At 34.8% G+C, this 18,228-nt stretch overlaps 1 pseudogene; it reads left to right on the forward strand.

Moving 5' to 3' along the window:
- The first annotated feature begins 253 nt into the window (after positions 1–253).
- Positions 254–18,228, forward strand: part of LOC149206809 (protein NODULATION SIGNALING PATHWAY 1-like) — a 41,934-nt pseudogene continuing 23,959 nt past the window's right edge.

The following is an 18,228-nucleotide window of genomic DNA, read 5'->3' on the forward strand; positions in this document are numbered from 1 at the left end:
AGTCTGGTGTTTGGTGCATGTTCAAGGCGTGCCTCTATCGTGGGAAGCTATGAAACTGTCAGCGCGAAGGGGCTACTCTTCCTCCCCTATTGCCCTTGCTTCTGAAGGGGTGATAGACCAAGCTCTGGTCACAGTGACGCCCTGTCGAGGTGGAAAAATAGTTGGGCGTGCACGGAAAGGCAATGTAGGTGTGAGAGGAGGCCGCAAAGGTGGCAAGTAGGGGTGGAGCAGAGGTGAAGGGTCGCACGGCCATATGCAAACTCGTAGGGGCGACGATACCCGTGGCGGCAGGGCTAAGTGTGGGCCAACAGCACTCGAGGCTCAGGAGGGGCAGGGTCTCCAGCACTGCTACCTAGAGAAATGTTACGCTCTCATTGCCAGTTTGATGGATAAGTGTTAAATTGGAAACTAGGGCCAAGCTCCATGTGGGTCGGCTTATTTATGGCAGCTGATATTTTTATTGGATCCCTCTCGTCGAGAGGTGTAGGATTGATCCAAAGATCATCTGATTCCGATAAGTATTTATGGAGATATGAATTTATTTTGTTTATGTAATTATTATCAAGCCGACCAGCTCTTATGTAGGCTCTAGAAGTGCAACCGACGTGTCTATTCATCATCCTCACTTTAGTATAAATAGAAGAGTTTTGATGTCAATTGGCACACTCATTCTTCATGTGATCTCCTCTCCACATCTTGGGTTTTTGGAAGGAGAGTCACAAAAAGAGTACGCTGGCCTAGATTAATTCAACACAGTCTTATAAGATATACGCTACTCATAATACACATTGTTCATGGTGGATATGTTGTGAATATTATACGTTGGTTTCATGGAGTCATGGGAGATATTCACGCAATCAATACATGCCCTAGCTTATACGCTATAGTGGAGCCTAGTTGCAGCAAGGTAAGGATCACAGCGTATTGAACGCAGTCAAGGCAGCATGTAAGCATTGAACGCAGTTAAGGCAACACATAAGTAATGAACGCAGTAAATCAACAGCCCTCATCTACGCAAGTCAAGGAGGCTTCCTGAATGCTTACACACAGTCATATACGCTCAAGATGGAGGCCCAAACGCTGTCAAACCCTAGCCGCAGTAAGGAATGAAATACAAAACACAGTCAACGAGAATCATTATACGCTGTTCATGGTTATATGCAGTCAAGGGTTACGCAGGGCATAAAGATTAATACGCTGGTCATGAAGCATAAAGACTGTCAACGCAATATATAAATGGAAACGCAGTCAATGTAATATATATTGGAACGCAGGTTAATATGCCACGTGGCTCATATGTCATAGCATATATATATATATATATATATATATATATATATATATATATATATATACGTTGTAGAACACAGTCATACGCAGTCCATTCTGGGTACGCACAGGTCCATACAAAGAACGCACAGTCATACATTGCAGTTATGGTTATATACATTCGTTGGACAGTCCTGTATATACGCTAGGCAGTATACATGTGAACGCAGTCACATACATATATGGAATGCAATCATGTATTGAAGACTGTACATATGAACGCAGTCAAGGTAATAAAGGCTGTAATAAAGACTGTACATATGATCACAAGACAGCAATATACATATATACGCTGGGGTGATACAAGTTATACGCTGTATGCTCATATCTTCTAAACTATGCTCATATATACATGACAAGGTATATGCAGGTTATGGCAATAAATATCTATGCAGGCAGAAGGACGTATTATCATAAGGATGCAGCTATGATATAATGATGCATGGGCAGTATGAGAAGTATGATGCATATGGGTAGTATGAAGCAGCATAATGCATATATCATGTGCATCATAATGAATTAGATCATGTGTATGGGTAGAACAATGATGCATGGAGCATGAACAACATCATAGTAAATATAATCATGAGAATGGTACAATTGTGATGAATGATGCAACGGGCAGCATCATGATGGTGCTACACAGTTAGGTGCAGCAAATGGATGAGATGCAGCACAATGATAGGTGAAGGAGTCACCTTGAGAATCAGTTGAAGCAGAATGTCTTCAACTGATCTCATCATTTTATGAAATGATCTATGCTAGATCTAGATAAGTCAATGTGTTGACTTCTGTTGATGTACTCTCTCTCTCTTTCTCTGCTGAACTTTGAAGATAAAAGAAGATTTGATCAAAGGGTTTCCCCACACATTGTGGGGTTTGTCCCTGGCTCGCGCCATATCTTGTGTCCTCTTGCCTTGGCTTGTCTTCTGCGATTTATATTTATGTTCTATCTGCAGTTTATCTTAATGCTGATGTGATTGCTAACTGTGAAAATTAAATAAATTGCTCTAGCATAGAACATACCTAAACTTAACAACAAGGTTGATGTTGCAGAATGAGTTCAATGCGAGGAGCATGTGGTGCAAATCGCCTCTTTGGAGCGGCTGCATTACTTTCAAAGTCAACTTCGGAAAATATTGGTTGTAGTCTGGTAGGGGAAAAACCAACTCACGGAGAAAGTAGAAATGATGGAGACATGGATGGTGCACTATGAAGGACATGTTCAGTGTGACTTTCGCCCTCCTCCGCCTCTTGGAACAGCCCCAGTCAACCATGCATCCATCACATCAAACGACTAGTATGATTTCTGGTGTTTTTTGCTTTTTAGCTGTGTTTTGGTGCCTCTGACCCAATCGCTTATGGAGGATGTCCTTAGCTATGTTTTTGTATTTTTGTCATCTGGTGAACTTTTTGGTCAACAAATCGGTCGGGGTCAGACCACCTATTTTGGGACGGACTCCATGTACTTCTTTTTCGGTCATTAATAGAATATTGACTTATAAAAAAATATATTGTGAAGACAAAAGAGAAAAACTTATTACACCTACCGCAGGCATGGTATGACGCATTCAGTTTTGCCTTTAACTATCTATTAGTTTGCCTTTCACCAAAAATTTATGCCACTTATCCATAGTTTAAGATTGGAAATTTATTTTTTGTTATTATTTAAATTTATTTATTTCTAAGGTGATTGGTTGAGGTCTTATTATTGGTAGTTTAGTAACTGCCATTTCTATTAGTTACTATTTTTTTGTTTTTAGTTTTATTTCTTTTTTATTTAACTTTTTGTTTGCTTGTTTTTTTTTTTTTAATTATTTTCATTTTCATGGATTATAGCTTCTTCTTTTTTTCCTTTTTTCTATTATTTCCAATTTCATGACTTATAGTTTTTTTTTCCATGAATTATAGCTTTTTCTCCATATTTTCAATTTAAAATGACTTATTATCGTATTAGAAACATATTTTAATAAATTTAATTATAAAAAATTATATATATTAATAAAAAATAAAATACATAAATATATATTAAAAAAAATAAACATATATATTAAAGTGTATATACGTTAATATAAACAATATTAGTTAATCATATTTCTAAATATTTGGTGGTGGCATTCAACAATACAATATTTTATTAGTTGTATTTTTTTGTGATGAAATAGTTGTCTTTATTATTTTCTATTTTAATTAAGCTATATTTAAGCTAAGCAACAGATACGAGCTACTATGTAGCTCTTGTTTATTATAGTGTTGACTTAAATTATATTTTTTATATTGCATTGCGATTTAAATTTGAATTGTGAAAATATATAATATAGTTAAAGTTTATTGAGGAAAATGATTGAATCAAGTCCATTCAATAATAAAAATCAACAAGGGAAAAATATGAAGAAAATCAGCAAGAAAAAATCAGTGATATGCAACGTTGCTGTTTTTGTTTTTTATGCTAGTGAATTTTCATGGTTAGTAAAATCCCAAAAAGAAAATATTAATTATGGAAATTTCATTTAATGATTTTTTTTCGATAATTAATTTAGACGTAGTCTAACTTATAGACCAAATAATCTTTTTCGTTGGAATTCACCAAAATCCAATAATACAATTTCAGGGTTTTTTGTTGTTCAAAATACATTTTTGAATGCATAAATGGATTCAGCACTTCAAAAACCCATTAGGCACTCGAATTATGTAGATTAAACAATTTAAACTCAAGCTTTTAAAAATCCATGTGGGAATTTGATTAAAATTAACTAGAAAAAATGTCATTTCATCTATAAATTAGACTACATCATTAATTTATAACGATACTTTGTGATTAAAGGTTTTTTTGTTTTTAACAATTTTTGATTCTGAAATTTTGATTTTAAACCACATAAAATTAGTCATCTGAATCAAAAACTATAAATTCAAATTTTAAAAATTCAAAAAATAATTTTCATTTTCAAAAAAAATAAGTTTAATATTTAATTTTACCAAAACTTTAATAAACTTTGGAAATAGTTTTTAAAAATTTATTAATTGATTAAAAGTTAAAACATTGTGACTCAAATAATTACAATATTCTTTGACTTCAACAAATATAATAAATAAATTAATTAATAATTAAATAATTATATTATTTAATAAAAATAATAATTTTAAAATAACATAATAAGTAGATTTAAAAGAGCCTTCGGGTTTCCCCCAAAGAAATAACACTGTAAGAAACTTTACGAAGCTCCCTGAAAGTTTCTTACGAGATTTTTTTTGAGACCCCATTCCATATCATCCGGCGAACCTCAATCATCTTAAGAGACTTCCATTTATTCTTTCCCCAGTTCCCATAGCTCCCGATAAGTTTTGAATGGGCATCTTTTGTATCTCATCCAGGCCGAGGAAGGAGCTATCGAGAAGTTCAACTCATATTTAAAAATGGGAACATTATTTTTATAGAAGGGCTTGTATTATGTAATGGAGAGGAGAGTGTTGAAGAGGGCTTCTCCTTTTCTTCTTCCTCTTCCATAAACTTAACCCTTCTCTTATTTGTTGTAATATTTTATTTTTTTATTTTATTTAATCTGTAATTTAATTTTTTATTATTTTTATATTTTTAACATTTTTAAAATTATTAACATTTAACTTTAATATATAATTTCCCAGCGCGATGTAATTTCTAATAAGTTGTAAATTTTGAAATGCAAACTTTGACATAGCATAATTCAAATTTTACTCAACTAAATGAGATTTAGGATGACTTGTTTGAAATCTAAAATTATGGAGAAGATTTTGGGAGTGGTTACATGACCAGATTTGATCATTAACTATGTCAAAATTTCAGCAGAAGCAAGGGTTACGAAATTGCAACAAAAAATTAGAATTTGTTTTGAAGCATTTTGATTTGCCAAAGGTCTTGCTATTGCAAATTGTTTCAAAGATTGTATTCTTGGGCCAAAGAAGTTTTGACAGAGATCAATGGGAAGCGTGAATTTCTTATTACTTAATTTATTTAACTAAATTTTAATTGTGAATTTATTTTCACACTTTGGTATTTTCATTTTGATGTGCAATTTTTATTAGTTTGAATTTCAATTTTGATTGTTTTTTAACAGAGTTGATTGGAGAAATGGGACAAAGGATTTAGAGCAATTAGATTGTAACAACAGTGAAGGAAAAGGAAGATTAACAACGCCAAAATCAAAGATCAAATCTCATTTTCAATAGCTCTCCCTTTTTGAGAATTTGTTGTAAATTATAAATAGGAGTTTGTAGAAGGGTTGTAGGGTTCCAATTCTCTGCAAAAAGAGAGTTTTTTGCATTGTTGTAGGGGATTGAATTTTGTAGAGAATTCGATATATTTTGGGCCAGATTTAAAGAGATGTATTACAGCTTTGAAAAATTCATGCTATCATGAAATTTTCTGAGAATTTCATGTACTCAAAGAGCTTTGATGAGATCTGCAACTTTTGTACGTTATCGTCAAGATTAAAGGATGATTGGTAGCCTTCTTTTAATTTGATTTGTTCAATTATTGCTCCAAATAAGTGTTTAGTTGATGGATTTTGCACTATTGTAAGTTCAATCTAATTATATGCTTCTTTAATCAATGAAAAGTTATAATTTCTTGTTGGATCTAATTGATATCAAGTTGAGAAATGAATTTGAATAGATGAACATTTTTATTGATATTAACTATTTAGCAGATTAATGACAAGTTTGTCTTTGTTTTAATCATGATTATTTTATGAGAACTGTTTCCTTAATGCAGTCATGTCACTAAATTTGAATTCATTTATTTGAGTTTGGATGTGTGTGCAATAGATATCTGATAACTACTTATTAGATGGTTGTATGTGTATATTTGTATGAATAAGTGGCACTATTTCTTTAGCCTGTTAGATTCTCTTTTTTATTCCAACTTCAAGTTTGTCCAAGCTTTACTGTCCTGCTCTTAGTTGGTGCCAAATCAATATCTTCTCAATCTAGATAGATTTAGGATTTATCTTTTGTTTGCTTGCATCCTATAATAGATTTGCATTTATAATTAATCCATTGCATTCTTAGAAGTCTCCTTATGCAAGAGCAACCTCAATTATGGTGTGGTTGAGCCCTTGTGTCAGCTTAAAGGATTGCTTTCTTACAAGCATGTAGCAAGAGGGTAAGTCCAAATTACTCTTCTATTGATAAGTAATTGGAAACATCACCCAGTCAACAGGGAGCGTAAGGGGTAATTGGATCCAATAGAAAATGTTGGAACCACCATCCCAAAAATAAAAAAGTATAATTTGCAGCTCTCACCGAGTGGTCTCCCTAATGTTGATTTCGACCATTTTTGGCCATCAACATTTTTGGCACTAGGAGGAGGGCCACAGATACATTGTCTGTGTGGATTCTTGGTTTAAAAATTGTTTAACTATTCATGGCTCCTTTGTACATTCCTACTTTGGGTCATGCTTTTGGCTCACGTAGACTTACCAGAGGCATACCCAAGAGGCAGCTTGAATCCTTTTCTTATATGAATTATGACGATGAGAGAAAAAATTCTACTTTAGATCATCTTTGTCGATTTGTGGATAAATGTGAATCTTTCAATATTACTAATGACAATGAAATTTGCATGTTGTTTACTCTCACATTTCAAGGACAGATTCACAAATGATTCAAAACACTTCCAGCTAAGTTAATACATTCATAGAACCATTTTATTAAGGTTTTTCTATCAGCCCATCAAAATTAGAATTATGATGATTTCTGTTTAGAAATTGAAAATTTTTCAATGCATGCAAATGAATCTCTTGAGGAATTTTACACTAGGTTTATGTCATTTTGCTATAGATTCCATCTCAGTGACTTACCTCCAAAAGGATATTTGATTGACTATTTTACTGAATCTCTTGTTCCTTCTAATTATGAACATATTAAATCAAATGATGACGAACAAGATGTCTCAAATTCATTAATTAATCTTGAATCTGAATATGAGTTTATTGAGCCCATAATGAACTTCAAGATAGATCACATTCATAGAATTTAGGAGGTTGTTTTACACACATTCATATTCTGCAAATGGATTGTACAAATATAAATATGAAATCTGAAAATGAAACTGAAATATTTCCCAATGTGAAGGTTCAATGAAAATAAATCAAGAATATAATGAACATGTTAATCTTTTCAAGTTCCACTAGCACAACCAGTTGAGGATGGGCCTCGTTAGCAGGTCGACCCAGGATCAAACCGCATAGAGGATGTTGTGCCCATGCAAGGGGGAGGAGACACGCTAGAATCCAGTTAACTTAGTGTTGGTGTGGTCCAGGTCGGGTGCGATCCCCAGGTGACTTTGACGGCTTAGATGCCCCTGGGTCACGGTTTCTCAAGCCACAAGTCAATCCTAGAAGAACACGGGCAACTTGAAAAACAAAAACAAATGAACATTTTAATCTTTCTTCTTTAGAAGTAAATTCAGAACTAGTTTCTACTTCCATAACTGGAATTTTTACATTAAGTCCAAACACTAATTTTATCAATCATGCTGAAAATCATGATGATGAAAATTTTCAACAAACATCTAATTCATTATATTATGAAAATCATTACTTTTTGTATCTCGAACTTTTTTCAAATCTGAATGCATTTGGAAATTATTCCACCAATCTTTCTATTGAAATATTTCCTTCAACTAGTTTTGCATTGTGAATTTAACTGTTTGGATGATGATTCTTTGCCCACCAATGTTATTTATGAATCTCTCTCTTATCATTCTAATGTTGTTGTTGATTTAAATCAATCATGTGATTTTCAGGGAAGATAAGTTATATTGAAGAATATCCCTATTTTTATGGTATAGATTCTCATCCTTTACAAAGTGAATCATGTTCAAAAGCAAACTTTAATCTAACAAATTCTCACACCTTTAATGTCTTTGTTTGAGCACAAATCTAACTTTGAATATTTTGATCAGCTTGATTTTCTAGTTTCTAACGAAACACATTCTAATACTCCCTTGGAAAATTGTTTGATGAAATCTTGTTGGAACTCCCTTTTAGTGGCAATTCTAACATTGCAAATAATCGTCAGTCCCAGAGTTCCCTATTAATCCATCTTGTAACGCTAATTTAAGTGATGTAATTATATTATCCTTTATTCATTTATTTTGGTTTGTTTTAGATTTTTATGTAAATTTTATATTTAAATTTTTTAACATTTTATGTTGGCATTTTGAACAGTCAACCCTTGAGCTCTTATCAAGTGCAATAGTTAATGAAAATAAACTTCAAAGCCTAAATTATGAGCATCAAGCAATTCATTTTTTTTATTTACAGTTGATGCTTATGGCATTCGAACTTATTTTAGCTCCTGACACATACTCTCAACAAAGTTTGGCACTTGAAAGAGTAACCTTACAATCTACCCAGCCATCTAACCCATCGGAGAAGCTTCTAATAGATCCATTAGATTTCCATTCAACCTTTCATCATCAATTTAAGGATTGTTTGAAAATCTCAAATCTAAAGAAATTTTTTGATGTTGTTTCACCTTTTTCACATAATACTAACTTATCACTTCACGAAAGAGCATTTAAAGGTAAATTATTTGGTCTTCCATAATGTCTGTAACCACCCCATCCCACATTTACTCGCTTTTACAAGCTCTCCAAGTAAACATGAGCTGAGAGTTACTATGACGTGACCCAACATCCAAGTTCCAGTTATGGAAGTGGGGTCTACTAACCAAAAACTTACTGAAACCTCTCAGGGACACCATATCACCTAGGTGTCAGAACACAACCCCTGGTGATCAGACCTTGAGTTGGAACTTATTTTTAACTGAGATCACAACCCATCCGCATGCATTCCAAGCTGTGAGAGTGGCTATAAGGCTCCACCTGCACACACATGCCTTCCTCAGTGTGGTTGCAGCCGAAATTTCCTAGTTCAGAGGGTGTAGCTAGAAACCCTGATGTGGATTTTTAGGACCAGTTCCAGGCCAACTTAATGACTCCATTCCTACTCAAAATTATCAAATAACACATACAGGTCATGAATGTATATTTGTTCATTGTATTATCAATTCCATCAAAGAACCATCAAGAAGGCTTGCTACCCTCTCTTTCTAGCTGCATCAAACACATATTAGCTCATGCAATCAAATATATAACCAAGAGCTTGTCAAACCATAGAATAGATCCATAACAAGAGCACATCACATTATGATAAATATACCATGCTTGTAACTAGCATTTAACCAGGATAGAACTGTGAAAAACCAACCATGAAATGAACACAATAACCAATACATGTGCTCATAGATATTAATAAGAAATAACACATAATAACATATGCATAAATCTAAACAAGTCAAGGACTTCCACGTACTATCCAACCATTGATTGGGTTGAATCAAATCTCTCTTTCAGCCAATAACCCCCATGCCATATTCCAAGCATGAATGTGGGATCATATGGGTTAAACCAAAATAAAACCACCAAAGCTTCTATAGGCCAAACCACCTCAACCATGGTGATTTCACCTAACCGGTCTAAAAATCACTAACACCAGACAACCTTGGATGCCTACAACTTTCTTCACCATACCCATAGGAATTTTCTTATCTCCACCCATCCATGAAGAGTTCCAAGAGAAATCCCATCTCCTCCCCTGACCCTTGGAAATTTCTCGATACTACCTCACTAGGATCCAAAGTCTATCGGCCATCTAAAGCTTAAAACCAAAACAAGCCACCCACAACACCATGGTTATCGAAGAAATGGCAAGGCAAGGTTGAAACCACTATCAATATAGGAAAATCCCATGCTAATGATAGCAAATGAACCAAACAACCAAATGCATGCACCATGCATTTGAATCTCAGCAATGAAATCACACGTGCAACATATTACCTTCAATGCGCACCTGTTGTAGTTGTTGTTCCAATATTTTCCTTACGTTCCCTTTTTTTCCTTTGCTTGCTTTATTGTCCAAGTGTTTCCTCTCTCTTCTCTTAGAGCTCTATTTCTAAAAGTGATCAAAGCTAGAACTGACAAAAGTTGAACCAAAAGTTGTGAATTGATTCTCCAATGCAATTTTATCATTGAATTCTAGTCTCTTCCTTTCCTTTTTCCTTTTTCTTTCATTTTCCTCTAATTTCTCTCTAATTTCCCTTGCATGCATATTTGTGTCTCTTCATCTCCCTTTTCTCCTATTTTCCTTTATTTCTCATATTAAATTTTCATTTATTGCCTTTCCTTTGCCAATTTCCATAGCCATTAATTAACCACAGTGACCCCCAATGTGATATTTTCCCCTCCATTTAGCTTGGAATACGTGTCCCATGACCTTAGTCTTATTTTATTTACATGGAAAATCAACTCGGGGTTGTTACAAACCCCTCCCCATTGTGGGAACACCATCATTCATGTTCTATGACACTTATGACCAACAAAACATACTTTTTATGGAGCTTTATAAACATGGCTCAATGCAGTATTTACAATGACAAATGTTGAAAACATGACAATCATACCTCTTATGGAGCTTTATAAAACAATTTGATACGGTATTTACAATGATGTATACATACATACCTATGCACATTTACTTCAACCAACAAATAAAATGATACAATGCAACATCTGCAATAAGAGAATCTAAAGGCTCACACCTCCACCCTGAAAAGTAGTACCGAGATTCACCTCCTTCCCAAAAAGTCTAGAATCCATTTCCAAAATCAAGGTATGCCTACAATGTCTAGCGCAACAATCCTTGAGCTACTTGTTCTCTTAGTGAACACTTATCGGCTTATTATTCCCGGGCACACTCCCAATGTGCCTCTAATTCCAATCAACAATGCTATTGGCCAAAACAAAGGTATTCTCCGACCTTCCCTTCTCTACTTCCTAGTCCCTCAGGAAATCTGATCACCCCCTTTTATGTAGTCACTCACCTTCCAAGTTCCCTAGCATCCCCTTCTATGGTTCACAATACTTCGGACGATCCATCCCTTGGCAAGGTTTCCTCACATCAAAAGGTCCAAAAACCAAGGCATATCCCTACCTCAAAACCATCATATCAGTCATAGCATGCTTATGGAAATCAATGGAAACTATTGGGTACCAGTTTCCCACAATGACCTTGCTCCTGAAATGATTTACCAACATACTATTGCAAGTTCCAATTCCTTTTTTTGTTACTGCTAATACTCTTGCAGTTAGTTCCAACCACCCAGGGTAGGAATTTCCATGCTTTCCTGTACCAAGAACATAATTTCTATTAGAATCAAAAGGAATTGTAATAAATTCAAATCATACATCGTCGATAGCTCATCAATAAGGCACACTTGCAATTATGTTTAATTCATGTCATGACAAGTCAAATTAGCTCCTTGATAAAATCATCATATATAAACATATCACATCCGATTAGTTCAAAACTCAACCATCATAAATCATAATCTTAAACTATGTGCATAATTAAACTGAAATAAAATATAGATACTTATCTTTAAATTGTTCTTTGCTTCTGCCTTTTTTCTTTGTCTTTTTCATACACACATTGAATCAGTTTCTAAACCTGGAAATCACCCTGTTCCTTGTATTCTCTCCTCATTCAAAGCGACAAGGGAATCCAGAGACTATACCTCCTCCTCCCTTAATATCAGCAATCAAGAGCATCCAGAGACTATATTACCTCTCCCCTCAATATCAACAACTCAATATTGGTCTCTTCCCAAGTTTTCCAGGGCTCCTAGGACTACTATCTCAACCCACAGCCTCCAGGGAACTGAAGTTGTTATAGGGCTCCAACCCACAGCCTACAAGGAACCCAAGTTGTTATAGACTTATAGTGTTCCAACACACAGCCTCTAGGGAACCCAAGAACCAATCCCCTTCACAACACATACACAATGTACAACATAACACATATACATACACATAGTCCAACACAACAAATACACATGTCACAATTAAACAACTACACAATACACAATAGTACCACAAGTACACAACAATAGTACTACACATCTAGAGACCACAACGTATCTACTAGGAAATCTTTCCTCTAGTGTCTTTCCCACACCTTATTGCGTGTAGCCACAACCCAAATCCTGAGTTTGTGGTTCTTTCCACTATCCATGCTTATTCCAACACGTCGCATATCACATTACTTTCATTTTGTTGATGTATCCTTCAACATTGCCTGCCATAACATAAACATAGGCATAGTTATAAGCACATAATATCAAAATCATATCCATATGGTACTAACCTCATAGACCTTTCAAGGCTACATTCCCACTTGATTTCTCATAAACCAACAACATTTTCATGCCATTCACCTGCATAAAACAATCATTCTTCCACAGAATTATCCCTAATGACCATATTAGACAATATATATATATAAACATTAGCATAATCATGATCACAACACAATTCCCAGTGTTCATAAGGTGAAAGTTAAGATAAATTCATTTATACGTGCAACACATGCACAACATTGAGAACAACAATTCCCAAATTGGCCAAGACAACTATTACCTAAAGCTGATTTACTTTACCTTTCTCATGGCTGCCCTGTCACTATCCATTTATCCCAATGGACCTGTTGTCGCCCAAATTGTACAAGTGAATGCAACAACGACTCAGGGCAGGGGTTCTTACTATGATCCCTGCCATCTCTGCTCTAGTTGTCTCCCAATAGCAATGTATGGGGGGTATTCCTTATGAAATATGTGGATAAAAGACTTGTCAGAAACTGACTAGTTCGGGAGACACAACTGAATGGCCTAGCAACCTAGTTAATGATGATTCACAATTTTAATTAATGACATGGTTTGATTATATTATTTGAGAGGCCAATGCCTTATGGAGTCTAAATTAATTGCTTAATATAAATGGGTTACCAAGTTACCTAATGAATAGTTGCTTCCTAGGATGCACACTAACCTATATGAAATGTCACACCTATATCTATGTGAAGTGCAAAGTCTTGGTTAATTTTAAGTTAAATGTCTACCTATATGAGTCCTTTCTCTCAGATGTTTTGAAATTAGTCTCTAGTGTAGGTTGTGGAGAGAAGTCGAAAATATAGCAAAGGCTATATTAACAATACCTTCCTTGGTGTTAGGTTCCTATAATATTGGAATCAAAGTGTGTTTTCCTCTTACTATTCATCCAGGAGGTTTGCCACACTCTGCTATGAATTTGTTGTGAAATTGATTGTTTTTATCATCATTTTAAAAATCTGTTTTAGACCAAATGGATATGAATTTTAGAAAAATGAAAGGTTTTTTCCAAGCATGGGCCAAATAAAAAAAATCTCATTCAGTTTCTTCACAAGTGTCATATAATGGAAGAGTCAAATGCATCTTTCCAGCCTATTTTTCAAGTTTTGGCATTTCCTGTTTTAGTTATGATGTTTGGGTGTCGATTGTGAGAAGTTGGAAAGGAATTTTTGGAAACTAAGAGAGGTTTATCTCAAGGACAATCTCATTTACAAAAAAATCTCTCAATTTTTCAACATCTTTCTGGATTCAAGATATATGAGCACGTAGTTGAACCCAATTTTTTAAGAAATCCGGTGCCATCTGTTGCACAAGCATATCAATCAACTCTATTTTCGAAGTTTTCGAAATTTGGAGCTTCTAGAAGTCATTTCAGTTGTTGGATAAGTGTTGATAAGTTAAAATCATGTAGTTTGAGTTGTTAAACAAAGATGCATTGTTTGAGTTGATGTTTCTAAATTGCATTAGTCATGATATAGCAGTTCCTTGTTTTTTCCTACATAGCAAGTGAAGATGCATTGCATCTAGACCATTCAACTTTTATGAAGTGAATTCGACCACCTAGAGTGGTAATTCAAATTCCTATTTGTATTTAATGATGTAAAGACATGAAAAATGGGTTGGTTGGTTAGATTGGAGAGGAAAGAACATTGTGCATTTTGTAATTTTTTCTGAGTTTTAATGAAATTGGTGGATCAGAAGTACCTAGTTAAATATTTTCAGAGATTCATGTGATTCAGCTCTCTTATGTGAGTGTTTCCTATTTTGTGTGTGTTATATTTCTTCCTATGATGTTTAAATGAAAAACTTGTTTCAGAATTCATCTAGTTAATGGTGCTTTGTTGCAGTCATTTAAACATTCTATATGTCTTTTCTTCCATAATCATTTTAAGATTCATCCATTGTTCCATGCCTTTAGATGGTTATTTATTTTCTTTATTATTCTCAAATATGAAACTATTAATTGGCATAAGGAAGTGTTTCTATCTTTCCTCTGAACAGCTTTTCCCAATTCACCGAGCATCCACTGTTGGGTAAAATTAATTGCTTAATAAATAAATAAAACAACTAATCACCTAGACATTAATTATCAACCCGAGGAGTGTATTTTTATTTCAAGGCAATCGGCAAAATATATGCATAACAATACCAACAACTAACATTGGTTCTATATGATTGTGTTCTATACTATCAAGCTCATTCAATAAGAAATAAAATGTAAGACTTGAATAATAAAACGAAAATTAAAAAGAAGAAAGTAAATGACAAGAAAAACAATTATGATAATCACACAACTTGAATAATTGCTAAATTAAACCACACATTACTGAATTGGAAATTTAATCTATTGCACTCAACAAAATTCAAATGCCAATCTAGAGAAACAAATTAAATGAAATCTAGAAGTTGCAGGAAATACCAAATCTAGAAAATGCGGAAACTTAACAAATTACTTGATTAAAATGGAAATTTACTTTAAGAACAACGATTGAAATTTGAAGAAACAAGCACACAACTAAACTATTGTAGATGTTCAAGGTAGCAAACAACAAATTAGTTAAAAGAAAGGAAATCTACTTTAAGGGATGACAATGGAAATTGAAATAAACAAACACATAACTACACTAATTTACATGTTCAAGGCAGCACCTCATCCAAGGTAGTGGGCCCAACTGCCCAAGACTCAGTTCCGCCTTGAGAAATAACTCAAATCAGATTACAAATAACAGATGTAGAACTCAGTGGATAGCTTCCTTTATTAAAATATATGAGAGAAATAATTACAGCATAATGAAGCTCTTAGCTTTTCCTCAAATTCAACAATTATTCATCTCCCATCTCTCCTCTCTTAATTCTTCTCCTACGTCCTATCTAAGAATTGTCCATCTCCTATCTGCTAATTATCCTTCCCATTATCCCCTCAATTATCCTCCTTCATTCAATTCTCTCAGTTATCCTCTCCCTCTTTGATCTCTGTTTTCATTTAAATACACAGAGAGCAAAGGGAAGTTACAACAAAGTTGATTACAAACTGATTTCCATTACAAATTTGGATTGTAAAAAACAAATTGATCAGCAAGATCATATCTGAAAGATCTTTCCATCAACATTCAACAGGAACAAGTCGAATTTGGTATTGCAATTGGAAGAATTTGGAAAACAGTCGCAACAGCAAATCTGAGAAAATCGTCTTCGAAGAACCTTCTGTTTCTCTTAATACAAACCAAATTTTGGAAAATTGCTCCCCATAAAACTAATTCAGTCCGTTCTAGACAAAACCCATGTTTCAGATTCCCTATATTCTCCTTCATTTGTTCGAAACGTCCAATGAAAAATTGTCATTTTTTATTCCATCGAATTTCTGAGTTTGAATATTTAATTATGAGTTGGAGATCAAATTTGCAATCTAGAAAAGATCTTGGAGGCTGAAACTGTGAGCGATGTTACAAAAAATTCATTAATAAACCATCATTGGTAAAATCATGCATAATAATCATCAATTTATTAAAAATAAAGGAGAAGAAATAATATTTATCCATAAGAGCATAAATAATTATAAAATGGAATTATATGATAAATTATAATAATGACGTGCTAAAGAAGGGTAGAAATGGATGAAATAGGCGTTAAAAAGTGATAATAATAATGACAAATTAGTGGTCCAACATCAACCACGTCATTGATCTCAATTTTTACCAACTCCATGCCCAATGGATTTCTCTCTACCCTACCACCACACCTATAAACTTTGTTATTTTCAAAAGATCTAGCCATTGTTCTTCATTGAAACCAATCTTTAGTGATTGAATTGAAAGAGAGAACCTGTAGAAATTTCCACTGTAGATCAACAGATTATGAAATATACTAAAACACAATACAAGATCTACTTCTACAACACTTTGCGGAAGCTTAATCGAATTGAGCAAGATCAAGAGAACACATATAACTGAGAATGAGAAATCAATCACACATAACACAAAAGAAATAACCCAGGGAAAGCCTCAGCCTAAAACCCCAACTCTGTATTATCATACAAGTGGAAAATAGTCACAGAATTACACAAAGCCTTAGCTTGGAAGCCAACCAGCTCTCAGTATAATCCCTCTGTTGCTCATAGATAGTCAAAGGCTTCTCACAAACCTTCTCCTCTGCCCTCCAAGCCTCATATTTCCTTGCGCAGTTTTCCTTGGGGTCCAGTGCTTCCACACATGTGAATTCCCACCTCACACTGCTCACTTGGCCCAGTAGTAACTGCGCAATCTTGAAGGAGATAAATCCTTCTGCATAGATGAGTTTCTTTTATAGGAAAAATCCATCTAATTGATAGTACATTGTCCCTCTCTTGATCACAACTGGGTCTTTGTCAGAACTAACATGCATGAGTTATTTATGAGAGAATATTCAGTTATCTGAAGTGCAGCAGTTACATGCATGCATACATTAACTAACTGAACTCACATTAATTTAACAAATTGTTTGAATTAATCTAACTGAACTTGACTCAGTTAATTGAGCCAACTAATTACAACTCATCCTTATCTCTTTAACTGATGGATAAATTCCTCAATTAATGGAAAAATTGTTGCATGTCCCCACATAGACTTCATGTTTGATTTTCTACAACTAATTAACTCATAGTGAATTAATTAATTATTTTACAAACAGTTGCTAAAATCAAATTTGAATTTTACTTCTCAATTTTAGTTCAGGGACTAACTAAAATTGGAAGGTATCTCGAAATGCTATTTATAGCAATGTTATTTTTAGCATTTCCATTTTTCATTCCTTGTTGCTATGTCCAACATTGGTACCCGAACTGCTATTTATGGAAATGCTATTTTTAGCATTTTTTTTTTCCATTTTCAACACTCCCTCTCAACAAGAAAGGCATTCAACTCGAACCCAATCCTGAACCTTTGGAATGTTCTACATGCAACACTTCTCCCAAGTTTTATTGCTCTAGCAACTCTAGAAACAAAAAATCTCCCAACTAACCTCCCTGTTGGGCTAGAAACATCCCCTGATGCTGAAGCTCCATCTGCCGTTGACAAGTGCTCCCTCTCTGACCTCTGAGTTGCTGCAACACTCTATGCATCTCGCACCGTTGCACACCTCTCTGTGCCATTCTGCACTAGTGCAACACTCATGTGCCTCTCGCATTGTTGCAGCCTGTTAGCTCTGCACTGTCTTGGGATTCCTGCACTGTAACTCTCTCTTCCACTCCATCCACATCTCTCTCTACCCACTCAGCCAGTCCGGCTACTCCTCGTCGGGGCTCCCGTAGCAAGGTCTAATCAAAGAGGTTGGGTACCTCAATGATCTTGCCCCTATTCCAGTCTTTTCAAGACTGTCACTCCACATCACCGCACCACCTACTTGGAGGTATGGCTGCATGTGATCCCTCTACCCACTTGGCTCAAAATTTCCCCCTACTGGAGGTCTCGGCATGAGTGGATGCCTCCACTCGGTCTCCTCTCGGCTTCTCCAGTTGTGGCTGCTCCACAACCCCCTGAAGTTGCTTCACCAATTGTGGCTCCTCCACAATTGTCTGAGACTTCTTCTGGCACTGCATGTTGAGAGGTAATGTACTCTCCCTCTCAACCACCAAGTCTCCATCAGTTGCCTTGCTCTTCAAGG

Source organism: Pinus tabuliformis, chromosome 1_2 (assembly GCF_031772625.1).
Source record: "Pinus tabuliformis cultivar Carrire ecotype Pingquan chromosome 1_2, CPIR1, whole genome shotgun sequence".
Classification (NCBI taxonomy): domain Eukaryota; kingdom Viridiplantae; phylum Streptophyta; class Pinopsida; order Pinales; family Pinaceae; genus Pinus; species Pinus tabuliformis.